Below are 16,084 nucleotides of genomic sequence, written 5' to 3'. Positions count from 1 at the left end.
TATAGATAGAGCCCATTTTTTTAGAGAGGGGGTTGCCAGCCTGCCCTGTTAAAATATTTGCTCTTACAGCCTTCCTTTCAGATGGGGGCACAATGTGATACACTTCTGGGCAATGAAAAGAATGTAAATGCCAACTAGGTGAGTTTTTGGAAAAATTTTTAAAAGGAGGGAGGCTCAGCTGTCCCCTCTTAAGCTTGTCTTTTAGACTTTTCTACTAGCATATAGCTCTAGTAACTTCTAGTCCTTGGAGATGGCTTGGTAAGAGTTTTCTCAAGTGAGTGGACTATTCAAATATTGAAAAAAATATTTGGAGAATTGTTATTAGCTGCAAGATAAGGACACCAGCCATTCTGTCTTTATCGCAGGGATTGATATCTGCCTATCACAACAAAATAGAACATAACATGATCTATTTGTTAAATCTATCAGCTATTATGAAATAGAATCTTGGATGATATTTATTTATGATGTCTTGGATTTAAGGTTATAAGGTTTAGTGTCTTTAGCAATCTCTTATTTCAATTATCAGTTATTTAATAGAGGAAATTCTGTCCTTGTGAAATTCTAAAATGGATGTTATTATAGGGTGGAACATTTAATTTTGGGTTCCTGTTTGATGCCAAATACGAGAGCTAAGTCTGTAGTTTTCTTTATTCCAATGACGACTTTAATGAGTAAGTACAGAAGTGAATATCCAATTGTGTTTAGTGATTCTAATTTATTAAGCTAGCTCTATTAAATTCTGCTTGCCTCCACTTTCTCATCTCTTTTCCTATGAATAGGCTTATATTTTCCATGTAAAGAATAATGTAAATTGTGCATTTTTCATGACAATAATCATTACATGTGTGTTAGCATGAGTGTTTGTAATTCTGTGTTCACTTAACTTAAAATGTTTTTCTTGATACTAAAGAGGATATAATTCAGTCTAAATTCTATATTTCAGTATAAAGTAGTATAATTCGGCCTTTGTAAGGAGACAGTTCTTTTTTCATGAAGGTTATTACAAATGGAGTGGTAAACGGAAGATGTGAGCTCACAGTAGCCTCAGACCTTGCAGCAAGGAAGAGAACATTTCTTCACATAATTTACAATTTTAAAATTGTGGGTTCCAGTACTTATAATTCACAGACAGCAAACTTCACATTGATATAAACTTGAAATGAAGTCTGCAATTTTTTATCTAAATTTAAGTAAAACTTTTTTTTCCTTCTCTTTCTTTTCTTGCTGACATTTGCTCCTAGCATAGTTTTCTTGCCTATTTAACTAACTTTTACTTCTTGACTTTTGGCTTATACTCAGCTGCTGTTTTTTTATCTTGTAAATCGTTTCATCATCTTTATTTTATTTCTTTTTCAAATCTCCTTTTTTTATCAGTTGCATGGGTATACATTTTCAGAGTTCTAGTATGTCCAAGGACTACCTTTATCTTGCCTTTTGCACTTGACAAAAGGAGTCAGAATGAGAGATAACTGACCTGATGACCTGAGTCAACAAAAGAATCCAGGGAGCCACTATCTGATCATTCCAAATTGGGAATAGTCAAAAAATTATCAGGTGAAATTCACACGGCTTCAATCATTGCCACACTAAATTGGGCCAATTATGTACTGCTTGGCTTGGCAAAAGTACCTTTATTTATGAACTGACACCACTCAAAGTTTACTGAAGTCTTGGATAAAGTAAAAACAAATTGCATAAAAAAATGCTTTCTAAATTAGAAAACACTCCATATAATTGAGGCATTGTTATTATTATTAAGAGTAGATTGTGATAAATAAAATCAACTAATGGCAAATATTCAGAGAAACAGCCTGTATATACTGACCAGATCTCCAGTCTTGGTAAGATAGTTTAGTAGGGTGATAGGGGGATCAGCTCAAGACTCAGGAATCCAATAGTTAACTCAATAGACTCCAGGGCAGTTAAATTCAGTCGTATTAGTGTCTAGTGCGAGAGGCAGAATACTAAAATGACCCTCACTGAAGCATGCATGCCTTTTAAAAATCTTTTTCCCTTCAAGTGTGATAGAACCTGGAACTTGGCTTCCTGCCAATAGAATATGACAAATTGGTGAAATAATCACCTCTATAAGTAGGTTATACAAGATTCCATTTGAGCAAAGTGGTGTAAAAACTTCTCCTATTGGCTTCAAAAATGTAACTGGCTATGTTGTGAACAGCCTGGGAGCAGCACATTGCAGGGATCGAAGGGGAAGAGGGCCACTGGCTGACAGTCAGCGAGAAAGTGGGGGCCTCAGTCAATATAACAGCAAGGAACTGAATTCTGTCAGCAACCATGTGAGTCTGGAAAAGGATCCCAAGTTCCAGAAAGAAAGCAGCCAGGCCAACAAGTAGATTGCCACCTTGTGAGACCCTGAGCAGAGGACCTGAACTCCTGAACTGGAACTGAGAGATAATGAAGATACGTTGTTTTAAGCATTAAAATTTTGGTAATGTGTTAAGCAGCATAGACACTAACATATCTAGTAATGAAAAGGGTTTAATCTAGCCTCTAGGAGTAGAAGGTTCACTTCATATTTTAGAGACAGGGTAAGCATTTTTATCCAGGAAAAATCATATGATGAGAGGGCTTGGGGCTAGTTTATAAAAACAACAAAACAAAAGTTAAAAAATGAAACATGTCCACAGAGAAATATCAGGATAAATTAGCCAAAGTTACATTTTTACATTGTCTATACAGTTGAGTATAAGAAATCTATTAAAGAGTTACTTTATTGCTTCTGCAAGAGATGTAGCTTTTTTTTTTTTTTTTTTTTTTTTCTGTTAAAGGGCACACTAGTTTAAACAGAAAAGACTGGAAATAGGAACCTAAAGAAACCAAGTATGAATAGCTACACTCTATCAGAATTCTTTTAGTAAACTTAGACCATATTTTATTTAGGAAGGCAAACATTGGGGGGTTTTTTGCTTTCTTTGTTTTTTGGGTTTCTTTTGCTTTACAACTATGAAATAAAATGCTACACATTTCTTTAGAATCATTCAAGGATTTCTGTGTGTGTGAAAAATGGAGAAGTATTTGCTAATTTTCCTTACCAAGTTAACAGAAATGTTTTTACTTCAAAATAATTACTGTGATAAGAATGCTGTAAGTCGAATGTCCACAGCTTGCTTGTATGCATGCATAATATCATAATATTTTTGGAAAGTATTTGGCAACACATAAACATCAAGTGACATAAACAAGTCAAGCCCTTTGAACCAGTTATTCCACAATTTGGAATCTATCCTAAGGAAATAGCTGTAATTTATAGACTTTTACAATAAATACCATTTATTGCTCTATTATAGCAAAACTGTTTCAATCTAAATTTCTAAAGGTAAGGAAATTATTAACACTACCAGAAGTTAAGGTGATTTTTACAAATAGTTTACAGTTAGTGGGTTTCTAACATCTCTACATCTCATTTGCTCACATTCTCAGGGGAAACTCTGGGGAAGAAATGGTCCACAACCCTCTGACTTTCCATTCAGCACCTCTCATTTCCGCACCTTGCTTTGACCTTGCCTACAGAGCAACCTCCTCTTATAACAAAAAGCAAAATTTAATGACTGTGAACATTTCTGAAGAATGTAGTTAATCTTTTATTGTGAATATGTGAGTGTGTGTTTCTGTAAGTTTAGACCCTGCATGTGAGAGAGAGCTTATTGCACTTGACAACCTTAAAAAAACAAGCTGTGAGCTTTGGGAGGAGAGTCAAGTCCGTCAAAGTTAAAAATTTCATTCCTTTCCCCATCAGACCAGAGAAAAAGCATCACACTTAAAGCATCCCAGGCAGTTCCCCGAAAGAGTATCTAGGAGAAACTCGTTTCTTTCTTCATTCCAAAGTGACCATCCCTACCCCATAGATCAAATGAGTTCCTTTTTGTTGGAGTCTCTCTCTCAACCATCTTCCCCAGCTGCGAGCTGTAATGTGCAGAAGCAGTGTATTGACTTCCCTGCACGAGGGGAAAAGGGTAAGAATTGTTCTCCTATGATTTCATGTTTATTTCTCCTATTAGGCTTTTTTAAGCAATTGAGCAGCCCAAGAAGACCCCAAAATGAATCACTCACTCTAGGAGGCTTTTACTTGCTGCTTGTTGTCCAAGTCATGCTCCACCTTTCCTCCAAAACACAGTCACCAACTGGCAAAAGGCATTTGCAGCACAATAAAAAAAAGCAGCTATGCATTAAAAAAGTACCTATGGAAGTACTGTCTTCCCTGAAAGTAAAATCACTCATCTTTCTGCATGAATGTCAAGTTAGAAGCATAGCTTTTTAAGTTTTTCTATCCTTATGAATCTCAAACTTTATAACATTTCATTCTTTATAGTATTCTTGGTAATTTTCCAAAATAAAAATATAAGCATTGTAAATTACTTATTGGGAATTTAAACTTATACCAAACATTGAGAGAATGCCATTTGTGGTCACATCCAATATTTATAAACCAGACAGAATATTTTTCAAATTATTCGAATCGAATACATTAGACCTGTGTGCAAAGTCAAAGGTGGACAGTGTTGATACAGGGATAGTTTTCAATTTGTTAAAAAGAAGTATGTGCACTCACTTATATTTATACCTGGGGAAAACTCGGGCAGAAGTAACTAATTTCATTTTATATAATATATCCCTCAAGTAAAAATAATTATTGTATTATGATCTAAACACAAATCACAGACACTTTGAACTCAAAATATTCAAATACTATTCTTTTTAGATTTGCCATTGAGATATGAATACTATATATATCCCACTATTTGTTTCAGTAAAACACAGGGCTTATTTAAGTAGTCGTTCTAGGCACACAAATTCTCTTTGTCATGTAAAATGTAAAGACACAAGGCCAAACTTAAATGAGGAGATTTATTCTTTCAAAGACAGAAATAAACATATCTATTAAATATTTTCAAAATCAACTCACTGGTTTATTTACTAATTCAAGCATTTATTTAGTCCTACCTGATATGAGAAGGTAAGCAGAACAAACTTCTTGGTATTTGAAGAGAAATAAGGCCTCCAGATATACCATATTTGACTCTAAATCTAATCAGTAAACTGTTTTTTTAATCAATAGATATGCAGGACACTGAATGGCCAAAAATATACTCTTGATCAAACATTTAAAGAATATTTATTAAAATTCGAGTATTTTTGAGAGAGAAGAAAAAGAGAGACTTGTTTTTCTAGATTGTGATCTTGATAGATAAAGACTGGCACCCCAATCAGAAAGTCAGCGCTTAATTTAATTTGCATTTATTCTTTTACTTGTTTATTGTCTGTCTTCCCGCTAAAAGCAAGGGCCTTCTCAGTTTTGTTAACCACTATAGCCTCATGGCAGTTAGTAGGTAACCAAAAAAAAAAAAAAAAAAAAATTGTACAAATGAATTGATTAATCTTTGGATTTACGTGATCCAGGTTTTTGAATCCTACATTGAATGAAATGCTTTCACTCGGCCCCTGCTCCCACTGAACTGCACTGCTTATACCACATACGACAGAAAATTCTCTTTGGCTTCTGAGTTTGTGCTTTGAGTATGTACAGTTATCAGGCTGCTGTGAAGTTGAAACATCAGACAAGCCCAAGGATCTCACCTGAGCCAGCAAAAACAAAACCTTTGTGAGAGCATTCCAGCTGAAATTTCCGGGTTTACAATCAACTAGGTTTTATCTGCACTGTGATGTGAGCAGCAGGCGTCTCAAAGCATCAATTGTCTAATCACGCCCCTGTGAAGATGGCGGGCAGCTGGCTGATTTCACAGGTTACAGCGAGGATGGTGCTAAAAGCACAATGAATCTGTTTACAGAATCTCTTCTGTTTCCAATACATTCTGCAGAAATGTAGTATTTTAAGATATGCTAGCATTTTAGCTGCAAAATACTCTTTCCATTAAAATTTCCCCTAGAGGCCTTGAAAGAACCCTCACAAATTTCACATATGTAGTGGACTGCACATGTTCTTCACAACCGTACCTATCAGACAACAGTTGAGAACAGGTAAGACATCAGGATCATAATCTAGGTGAGAGACTTATTTTCCAAATGGCTAGCCAGTTAACCAACAGCACTTGTGGAAAAGAAAAATCCATATTTTATTCATGCTTTCTTTTCTTTTTATTTTTTAATTGAAGTATAGTCAGTTTACTATGTTGTGTTAATTTCTGATGTACGGCATAGTGATTCAGTTATATATATACCTTTTCATATTCTTTTTCATTATAGGCTATTACAAGATAATGAATATAGTTCCCTGTACTATACAGTAGGACCTTGTTGATTATTTTATATATGGTAGTTAGTATCTGCCAATCACTAACTCCCCATTTACTCTCCACCCTCCTATTTCCCCCCTAGTAACCATAAGTTTGTTTTCTATGTCTATGAGTATGTTTCTATTTTGTAAACAAGTTTATTTGTCTCACTTTTTTAGATTCCACATATAAGTGATAGCATATGGTATCTTTCTTTCTCTTTCTGGCTTTACTTAGAATAACAATCTCCAGATCCATCCATGTTGCTGCAAATGGCATTATTTTAGTCTTTTTTATGGCTGAGTAGTATTCCATTACATATGTATGTGTGTGTGTTGTGTTTCTGTGTATATATCTCAACTTCTTTATCCAGTAATCTATTGATTGACATTTAGGTTGCTTCCATGTGTTGGCTATTGTAAATTGTGCTGCTATGAACATTGGGGTGCATGCATATTTTCAAACTAGAGTTTTCACAGGATATATGCCCAGGAGTGGGATTGCTGGATCATAGGGTAAGTCTATTTTTGAATCTAATTAATTTTTTACCTTGTGAGCATCACTTCTCCTGTAACCAAGGCAAGCAATTTGTCACAATAAAGAGAGGTGTCAAAAGGGGTGTTTTTCTTTTGGGAGAATTGATTGTTTCCTAATTGACCAGCAATTTTGCTTCTCCAGCGTTTCCCAATCATAGCTGGGTTTTCCGTCCCTGCTCATGATGTATAAAAGCCAAACATGAGAAAGCAAGTTTTTCTCAGAAACCATCTTTTGAGTATTTTTATTATATTGTTTTCATTCTTTTTAAAGATAGATCTGTTCCATCTTTTATGTAACCCATGCTTTCTTTTCTTGTGCTGGGTAGAATTACTATAATACTTAAAACAATTTAACATAGATATATATATATAGAGATATATATAAAAGATTTATCAAGGGTAAAAAATAAAATCAGTAAAATTTTTGATTATAATTGTATAGAATTAAGAGATTAGTTTAGCAAAAATGGGCTGCCTTATGATACTGAGATTTCTCATCCAATAACAAATTATAATCATTGCTTTCTTTTTGTGAAGAACCACCACAACAATAAAAGCTAACTTTCATTGAAAGTTAACTTCGTGCCCTTATCATACAAATCATGATATGCTTTAACTCATTTAACCCCCCACTACAATTTATGATTACTAATACTATTATTCCCATTTCACAAGTGGAAAACCAAGGCCCCAAGGTTAAATGGTTTGCCCAAGACCATGCAAGGAACAGGCAGATCAGAGCCACCTGCCTCTCATAGAGCATCTGTTTGGTCTTATTTCTGTCATCGTATCTGATATTTTGTTGATACTTCCTTATTTTCTCTGTTTTTTGTCTTTTGTTATGTGGTCTGTTTGGGACGTCATAAAAATTATAATTTGTTTTATTTGCTCAGAAGTAATTTTTTTCTTTATTCACCACTTAAACCTACCTTTCTTATTTTATTAACTTCAGGAAAAAAAAATCTACCAATTGCCTGATGTGGACAATGAGAAAATTGATGAATTAATGGAAATTTTCTTCAACTTATCTTCCCTCATTCTTAATGTAACTAAAGTATTATGGGAATTTTATCACAGTCACTAGAGACAGCTAATAGTGTTTATTATGTTTTACATTATATAATTTGTACTTTCAGAAAATAGACTATAGTATCCATTTGTTAGTCCAATCATCACAATAATTTGTTAAGCCTATATTTTAGTGATTGTGTTTATAATCCTTTCATACACTATGATATCAGGTAAGATGCTTCTTTTGGAGGATGTTTTAAAAATCCCACTCAAATTGCCTTAAAAGTTTAAGAAATATATCTTCCATAATTAGAAATCCACAGCTGACATAAGATCTGAGAATGCTGCCATGAACCTTGGTCTCAATGATGTGATCGAGAGCACTGTTACCTTTAGCCTCAGACCAAGAGCAAGTAGCTGGACATATTTTAGATGACTCAGTTACATCCAAAGATAAGGAGATAATGAGGAGGAAAATATCTAAGTGAAGAAGAGGAAGTTTCTCTTTCTTTACTCTCAGGTATAGAGAAACTTTTCACAGAACTCAGTAGCGTACTGGAAATGATAAAAGGCTCCATTCCCACCTTGGAAGTTTTCCTGGGAAGAAAACTGGAATGAGCATGTTTAGCTTAGGTTAATTGTATGGGTTTTTGAATGTTGGGAACTCGATCAAAAATCCCCTAAACACTGTCCTCTTCAGAAGTGTTTCTTTTGAATCATTTTGTGAGTATCTAGAGTATCAGTGAAGAACTATATTCCCTGAGTTACTGCACACTGAATTACCCTCCTGAATTCATAGTTCACAATATTTTCCTTCATACCTGACAGGTCTTATTCCACTAACTTGAAGCTAAGTAGTGTCCTTTGTACCTTTGGCCATTTTACATTTTCATATGCTCCACATCCCTTCTGTATACTCTAACTACTGATGTTTTTGTAGTTGTATATTTTCCATGAAAGTTTTTTTTCCCTTTATCAAGTGTTTTCTCAGTTCATTCTATGCTATTAACACTTTATCCTTTATCATTTGTGAATTTCATATCCTCTTTAACTTCTAGGAGATGAATTATTACTTGCTAAAAAAAAATCTTCTATCTCTTAAGATGTCTTCGTCCAGAATGGATTATTTCTCAGTTTTTTGCATACTGTGTTTGTATGCTCTACTTTTAGTCCTTTTTTTTCCTAACACTTCTGTGGCTGTCTACAAGGTAGTTGTCTACTGTTCATTTTTTTGTAGAACTTACCTATTCTTTTTCTCTTTTTATTTTACTTTGGATAAGTCCACCTAGACTTTTTTTTCTTTTTGAACCAAAATTGATTGTAAGGTTTTCTGTTTACACTCCTCCCTTTTCCTCGAGGCATTGTTTGAATCATCCCTTAAAAGGATTAATGTCAGGACTAGAATTTGGTATAATTTGGTCATATTTTTACCTTGGCAGCTGTTCAGATTACTGAAGAATTTATGGCGTTATTCGAGAAACTTGTTGCATTCTGTAACTTTGATTTTTAAGCTCTAAATCAAAAGGCATTCCAGAAAAATGACAAAAAATACAGTATGTAGTGTTAAGGCCTTTGTAGTTCTAGTAAATAGATTTGAGGGGAACAAACATTTTGGCGGTCCAGAGGATAGAGAGAGAATTAGATTTGCATGGCCATTGCTGCAGAATTTAAGTATAAAAACATTATTGCCCAGACATTTTCTTCTACAAGGCATATATATTTTAATATATATTTTATATTTTAGAGAACTTTTATGATCATAGCAAAACTGAGCAGAAAGTATAGAGACTTCACCTCCTATGCCTCCTGTCCCCACATGTATACAGCCTCCCCAATATCAACATCCCCCACCAGAGGGGCATATTTTTCACTGATGAACCTATATGAGCACATTATTACCACCCAGGTCCATAGTTTACATTAGAGTTTCCTTCTGGTGTTTTAATGTCTATGCATTTTGACAATTGTATAATGACATGTATCCACCATAATAGCATAACTGAGAATAATTTCACTGCTCTAAAAATCCAAAAGTCATCTAGGTTTTCTCCTTTGTTATCTTCTAGGAGTCATATAGTTTTGCATTTTATGCTTATGTCTGTGATCCTTCTGGGGTGAGTTTTTGAGAAGGATGTAGGGTCTCTATCTAGATTTATCTTTCTGCATGTTGATGATCCAGTTGTTCCAGCAATATATGTTGAGGAGACTGTCTTTACTCCATTGTACAGCCTTAGCTTTTTGAAAAAGGTCAATTGACTATATTTAGGTAGGTCTATTTCTGGGCTCCCTGGCATATTTTTTCAAAGGCGAATTTTAGTGTTTTTATAACCTAGATAAGCCTGCATTTGTTCTGTTTGAAGGGAATGGGTGAAGTCCTACTGCTGAATCCTTCTTTCCAACACTGTGATGGCTGCTCCGATAGAACAGTTAGTATCCCAAGGAAATCATTGTGATAAACTATTTGATTAAAGCTGAAATACGATTACATACTAAACACACACACACACACACTTGCACATACTTGCACACGCACACACTCAAAACCACAGAAGTTTTAAGCCTGGTGGATTCCCATTCTTTCTCAATAGAAGTATGAGAGAATTGAGTCAATTGTGTAAAATTCTCAAGTGCTCAGAATGTAATTTGCATGATAAGTTTTATTTATTCTCAAAAAGTAGTGCTCCAAGTAATGCTGTGATTATCTTTGAATGTATTCTCTTCTCAAAGCTTGGACACTTTACTCTTTAATGTTGTGCCTTTTTTAAAGAAATAATTCAGTGAAAAGGAGAGCATCCTCTCCTTCATCCCTTATAAAGTAGGAACAGGTTTTTTAATGTACCGTTATCATCCCTGTAACAATTCTGGTGGATCTCAATATAAATTATTAATTTATATTAGGTGGAAATCAGAAATGTGTAATCTAATGTAAACTGGTAGATTGAACTACATTTGGGAAGCTGTATCATGGAGGCTCAGTAATTTAGAATCTAATTATTAAAGAATTTTATAAATCAAGTTGAAATCATTTGGCTAAAGCTCAGTGATAAATTATACCATCAACAATTTGGCTTACCATTGTTATGAGAAGAATTAGAGTAAGGATAGACACTGTTGTACACTTCTTGAATACCAGATCTGCAAGGGACAGGAGGAGCAGAAGTATAGATCAATCAGTAATGAAGAAGAAAGCCTACACTCTTAGTGGCTCAGTATAGAGAGAACTAGTGAGGCAATTGTTTTAATTAAAGTCTTCTCCATATTTTATTTACAAAGACACAGATACGGGGTACAGTGTTTAAGGGAGAGACCCAGGGGCCCTCTAATCAAAATCATCATTGCATGATTGATCCTACTTTGAGTGTTTGAAAGAGAGAAAACAACCTCAGTGGAAATATGTGAGTCTGTCACTTTGTGGGGATCCTACAACATGAGTCAGAGGTTGCTGGATTTAGAGAGGAAATCTAATCTCTGTGTCTTCTGGAATTTGCTGATCTATGGAAGTTAATCTTTGGTAAAACAGAATCCCATGGTACACTATTTCTGTGTCTTTCCAAATAAAATATGGAAAGACATAGCAAATTGATTAAAACAATTGCATCTCTTGTCTCCCCTATATTGAGCCACATGGAAAATCAGCTTTCTTCTTTACTGTTTAGTCTATACTCTTGATCATCCTTTCTCTTGTAGATCTGGTACTTAAGAAGCCTACAGAACTTGCTATCCTTATTCTAATTCCAGTCATAACCATTACAACTTATGATTACTGCACTCAACATCTATATTAGATCTCATTTCAAAAAGAAAAAAACAAAGGACGAAAACAAAAATTTAAGTTTTAGAAATTTCTCTTTTCCTTATGATTCTATTTCCCAGTTACTTCCAATGTAAAAGTTTGAAAGCAAATCAGTGCAAATTTCCTTGTTTTATCCCCTTCTCCATCTGGGGTGACATCTAAGTTCTGAGATTGGTTAGCAGCTGTAGTGCATCTGAACATCTGGCCTGTGGCAGCATCTGGTGCCCAGCACATCTAGTCTAGCTGTTTTGGTCCAAGTGTGCCTCCACCCTCAACCCATGTGTTAAACCCTAACCCCTAAAGGTGATGGTATTAGGAGGTGGGAACTTGGGAGGCTTTGCCCTCATGAATGGAATCAGTGCTCTTATAAAAGAGGCTCCACAGAGATCCTTCCCCCTTTCTTCCATGTGACAACCACAGAGGAAGTGCGCCAGCTGTGAATCAGGAAGAGGGCTGTCACCAGAACTCAGCCGTGCTGGTGTCTTGATCTTGAACTTTCAGCCTACAGATCTATCGGAAATAAATTCCTGTTGTTTATGTGCCACCCAGTATGTGCTGTTTTATTATAGCAGCCCAAATGGACCGAGACACTAGTGTATAGCACAATCATTGTACACAACGCCCCAAAAATCCAAAATAGTTAGTTATTTGCAACTGTACACAGCTGTACACGGAGATACAGTAGTACCTACTTACAGCGGCATTGTAAGTATTAAATGAGTTAATGTTTGAAAAGTACTTCTAGTGACAGTCATTTACAAAATCTTCTCAGTTGTAATCAACACCATCACCATCATTATTATTTTTTATTTCCACTCTTACTAATTACACATGATTATTGTTTCTAGTGTTTCTGTTTCAGCCATACTTCACCGACAGAAACTCAGCGTATCTATTGTGCTTATACGAGGAGCAAGAGGGAGCAGCTGATAAAGGGAAGGACTGAGAAACAAAAGCATAATTTAGTCTCTGTAGACAAACACACATAGCACCTAAATTTACTTAAAAACACACACGCACACACACATCTGCAGAGAGTTGTCAAGAACTGTGAAAGCTCTGAGATTTTATCCTACTTGCAAGCTAACAAGTTAGCCTGTCACAGTTTCAGGCATGCTGGCAGACTCCTGGGTCAGAGATAAAGGACTTTATTACTCACAGCGTAGCAGGCAACATGAGCTTCATGTCCTCATTGGTTTCCCCTTGCTCTCCAGGTCCCAGAAAGATGAAGAGGTGGGCCCTTTTAGATATGACACATATAGTGGGTTGTTTCCCAACCAAAGAATTCCAAGCTTAGGGTATCACCAATCTTCTAAGGCTGTTAGCTATGCTTGAAATGGTAGTTCAAAACAAAATCTGATACTAAATATACACAAAAAGACATTTAGGAGAATGGCCTCCCAAAAAGGACATGGATTAAAATGACATCTAGTTAATCTCTTTCCTTTAGGAAGCCTGATAACTTTAATGTTGCAGGGAATTTATTAAAACATATTTTGATTTAGCTTACTTTTATTATATTAAAGTAACGCAGTGGTGACAAATAGACCTCCAAATCCGAAATCCAGTAGCCTAACATGGCAGTTGCATAAAGTATATCTATTAGTATAACCTATGAAGTCCAAGATGGTAATTCTTTTCCTGAATAGTGGTATGTATAAGAATTCTAGCAAATTCCATATTGTGGCACTAATATCCTCAGCACAAATCTCCCAAGTTTGCCATAGGCTTGTCTTCATTGCTGCCATCTTAGAAGACAAACGATCTCAGTGGATCATGTGTGGGAGGGTTTTATGGACAGAACTCTAGCTGACAAACATCAATTCACTCACATTCTATTTATTGTCACATGGCTACATCTAATAGCAAGGGAAGCTGGGAAATGTAGTCCAGATCTGTGTATAAGAAGAGAAACTGGTTTTAGTAGTCAGTTTGACAGTCTCTCAGGCATTCAGCTTAGTTAAGTGAGTCCTAAATTTAGGCTTTTAAAAAAACTGAGATCTAGAAAAAGATATTTTAAATGTACATTTAATTTCATTTTGCATCTTGCTGTGTTCCTTGAGTACATCCGCTAACTATGGTATGGAATTCATTTCAAATTAGTTTTCCACAATTTGAAAGTAATTTTGCTGTGACTCAAGTACATTATTGGTTAATCCTTCATATCAGATATAGAGATTTAGAGGATTAAAAAGATTGATTTAAAGCCAACCCAGAAAAATGTTTCTGCATGTGTGAATAAAGCACTGCCATGAAGCAGTAGAAATGAGACAACTGGGGTACTGAAATGCTTGTATCCGTAGGAATCCAAACAATTTCAGGGAGCTGAGATCTGCCTTTAAAAGTTTTTTTTTTTTTTTTTTGTTAATATTTAGAGGCTAGTAAACCAAATTGGCTGGTTATAATCATCCCTGGCTTAACTTATTTATCTATGTTGCATGCAGAGAGGAAATGGAAAAGTAAAATAATACTTGGCAAGGTCAACCTCTGGGGGCCCTTGGCCACATAGGGAGAAGTAAAGAGAGTGGATCAGCTTCTTACTAGTAAAATGTGACTTAGTGATGGCTTAGATCTCTGAACAATTTTAACTGAAATTCCTCCCACCTCGTGAGGAGCTAGAAAGCTTAACAGTACTGGGGATGGAAGATAGCAGTTTTCCCTGTGTTTTTACGCTGAATTAAAGTTAATTTTTCTTGTAATCACTTTATTTTATTTGTTCGTATTTATAACCTCACCCTGATCATTGCATTGTGTAAGCGTTCTTTGTGCATGATCTTTGCTTTCATCTTTCCATATTTTTCAGCAATTGTTCAGTCACCGTTTTTCCTTGTTGCTATGTACGGTTTCTATGGTATCCTTTGCCATTAATTTTGTTTCTCAGAATAACCTCCGCTCTTTCTCTCTGAGAGGAAGCATCACAGAGCGAATAAACATTCCTAATCCAAGATAATATCAGAAGATTCAGGCTTAGAAAATGAACAGTGTCATCATCCCGAAATTCTTTTGTTTACTGAGCAGGTTGGAGATATCTCCTTCACATATTCAGTTTAAGTAAACATGTAACATGAAAATTTGGAAAAAAGATAAGAATTGTATGTATTGTCTTCATTTTAGCCTCCCTGTTTGAAACCTCTTATAGCATGCTCTTCTGACAACAACAAAAACAGCTACCGTTTATTTAGTGCTTACTGTTTGGGATTCAAGGCCAAGCACTCCTTTTTCTCCCACACCAGGGTTCTGGCTGAAGGAATATACACATGAGAATTTCCAGCCAAATGGGAATCAAGCAGAATTTTTTTTTTAATTTGTGCAAACAACTTAAAATGCCAAATGTAAGGCTCTCTGTTACATACTGTAGTAAAGAATAAGACAGAATAAGACAGGACTTAGATCGGCTTCTGAATTGGCATCTCCTCCATCACAAGCCAGTCTTTCATCTTTGAGTCTTTGCTCAGGTGTGTCTCAGGGACAGCTGGATCTGAGGAGGCCCAGCTAGCCACAAGGGAAAGAATTGCAAGACTTGTCTAATATATAAACAACTCTCACCAGGTTTGCATGTGATAGCAGAGTAAGAATTTCAGGATACTTTTTACGTATCTTTGATATACATAATAAAAACAAGATGCTGTTTGAGACAGAACACGTAACATGCTGTCCAATGGATGTCAAACTTAGCCTAATCAGATTAGTACCTCTGCTACTTTGGGGATGAGCTAATAAATATGCTGTGAGAAAGTTAATAGCTTCTTCCGTTTTAGGCCAAAGTAGATACAAGGAAAGAGAAGAATAATCATTTTCCCTTAAATTCACAACATGTTAGTTACTGTGCTAAGCAATTCACATTTTTGCAATGTCTTTATCAGTGTTGTTATTATACATTTCAGCAACTGTTATTACAGATGTGAAATAATGAAATGCATTGTAGTAGGTGAACCTGTCATTTGACTGTTTTCCCTCAGCTCCATCCCTATCATTTCTCTGCCCCTCTTTGTATCTTAAAGAAATAACCCTGACACATTACACTTCCAAAGCTGTAAGAAACTGGCAGGAAGCCCAGGCAGAGGGTGGAAGCAAGAGGAGAGAAGAGACTTGGTATTTTTCCTCCTGGCTGCTGGCTTCCACTGCAGTGTAGTAGTAGCTGCATCTTCTTTACTGACTTCCTCTCCCTTGGGCAGCTCTTCTCTCTGAGGTCCCAGCTTCTTATGGGAAACTGCCTGGATGGTTCCATCTCCCACTGAATCGATCTTCCTTTAAGATTCCAAACAGGCAGCCTAGGACCCTGGAGGTAATATTACCTCCTCTTTCCTAATATCCCATCAGCCCTAAGAGTAGAGAGGAATTTCTTTATGTCTGTAATGCCAGGTTCTCCTTCTTCACCTGTTTACTCCTTTAGCTCTTCTTTTATTTAGGTAACTAGTTCCAAACTTGTGGTCCAATTTCTGTTGAACTGTTTGGTGTAGTTGTAAATTCCTCAAATGAAGACCATGATG

The sequence above is a fragment of the Camelus ferus genome, chromosome 2, assembly GCF_009834535.1.
Source record: "Camelus ferus isolate YT-003-E chromosome 2, BCGSAC_Cfer_1.0, whole genome shotgun sequence".
Lineage (NCBI taxonomy): Eukaryota > Metazoa > Chordata > Mammalia > Artiodactyla > Camelidae > Camelus > Camelus ferus.
This window is presented reverse-complemented; position numbering follows the sequence as displayed.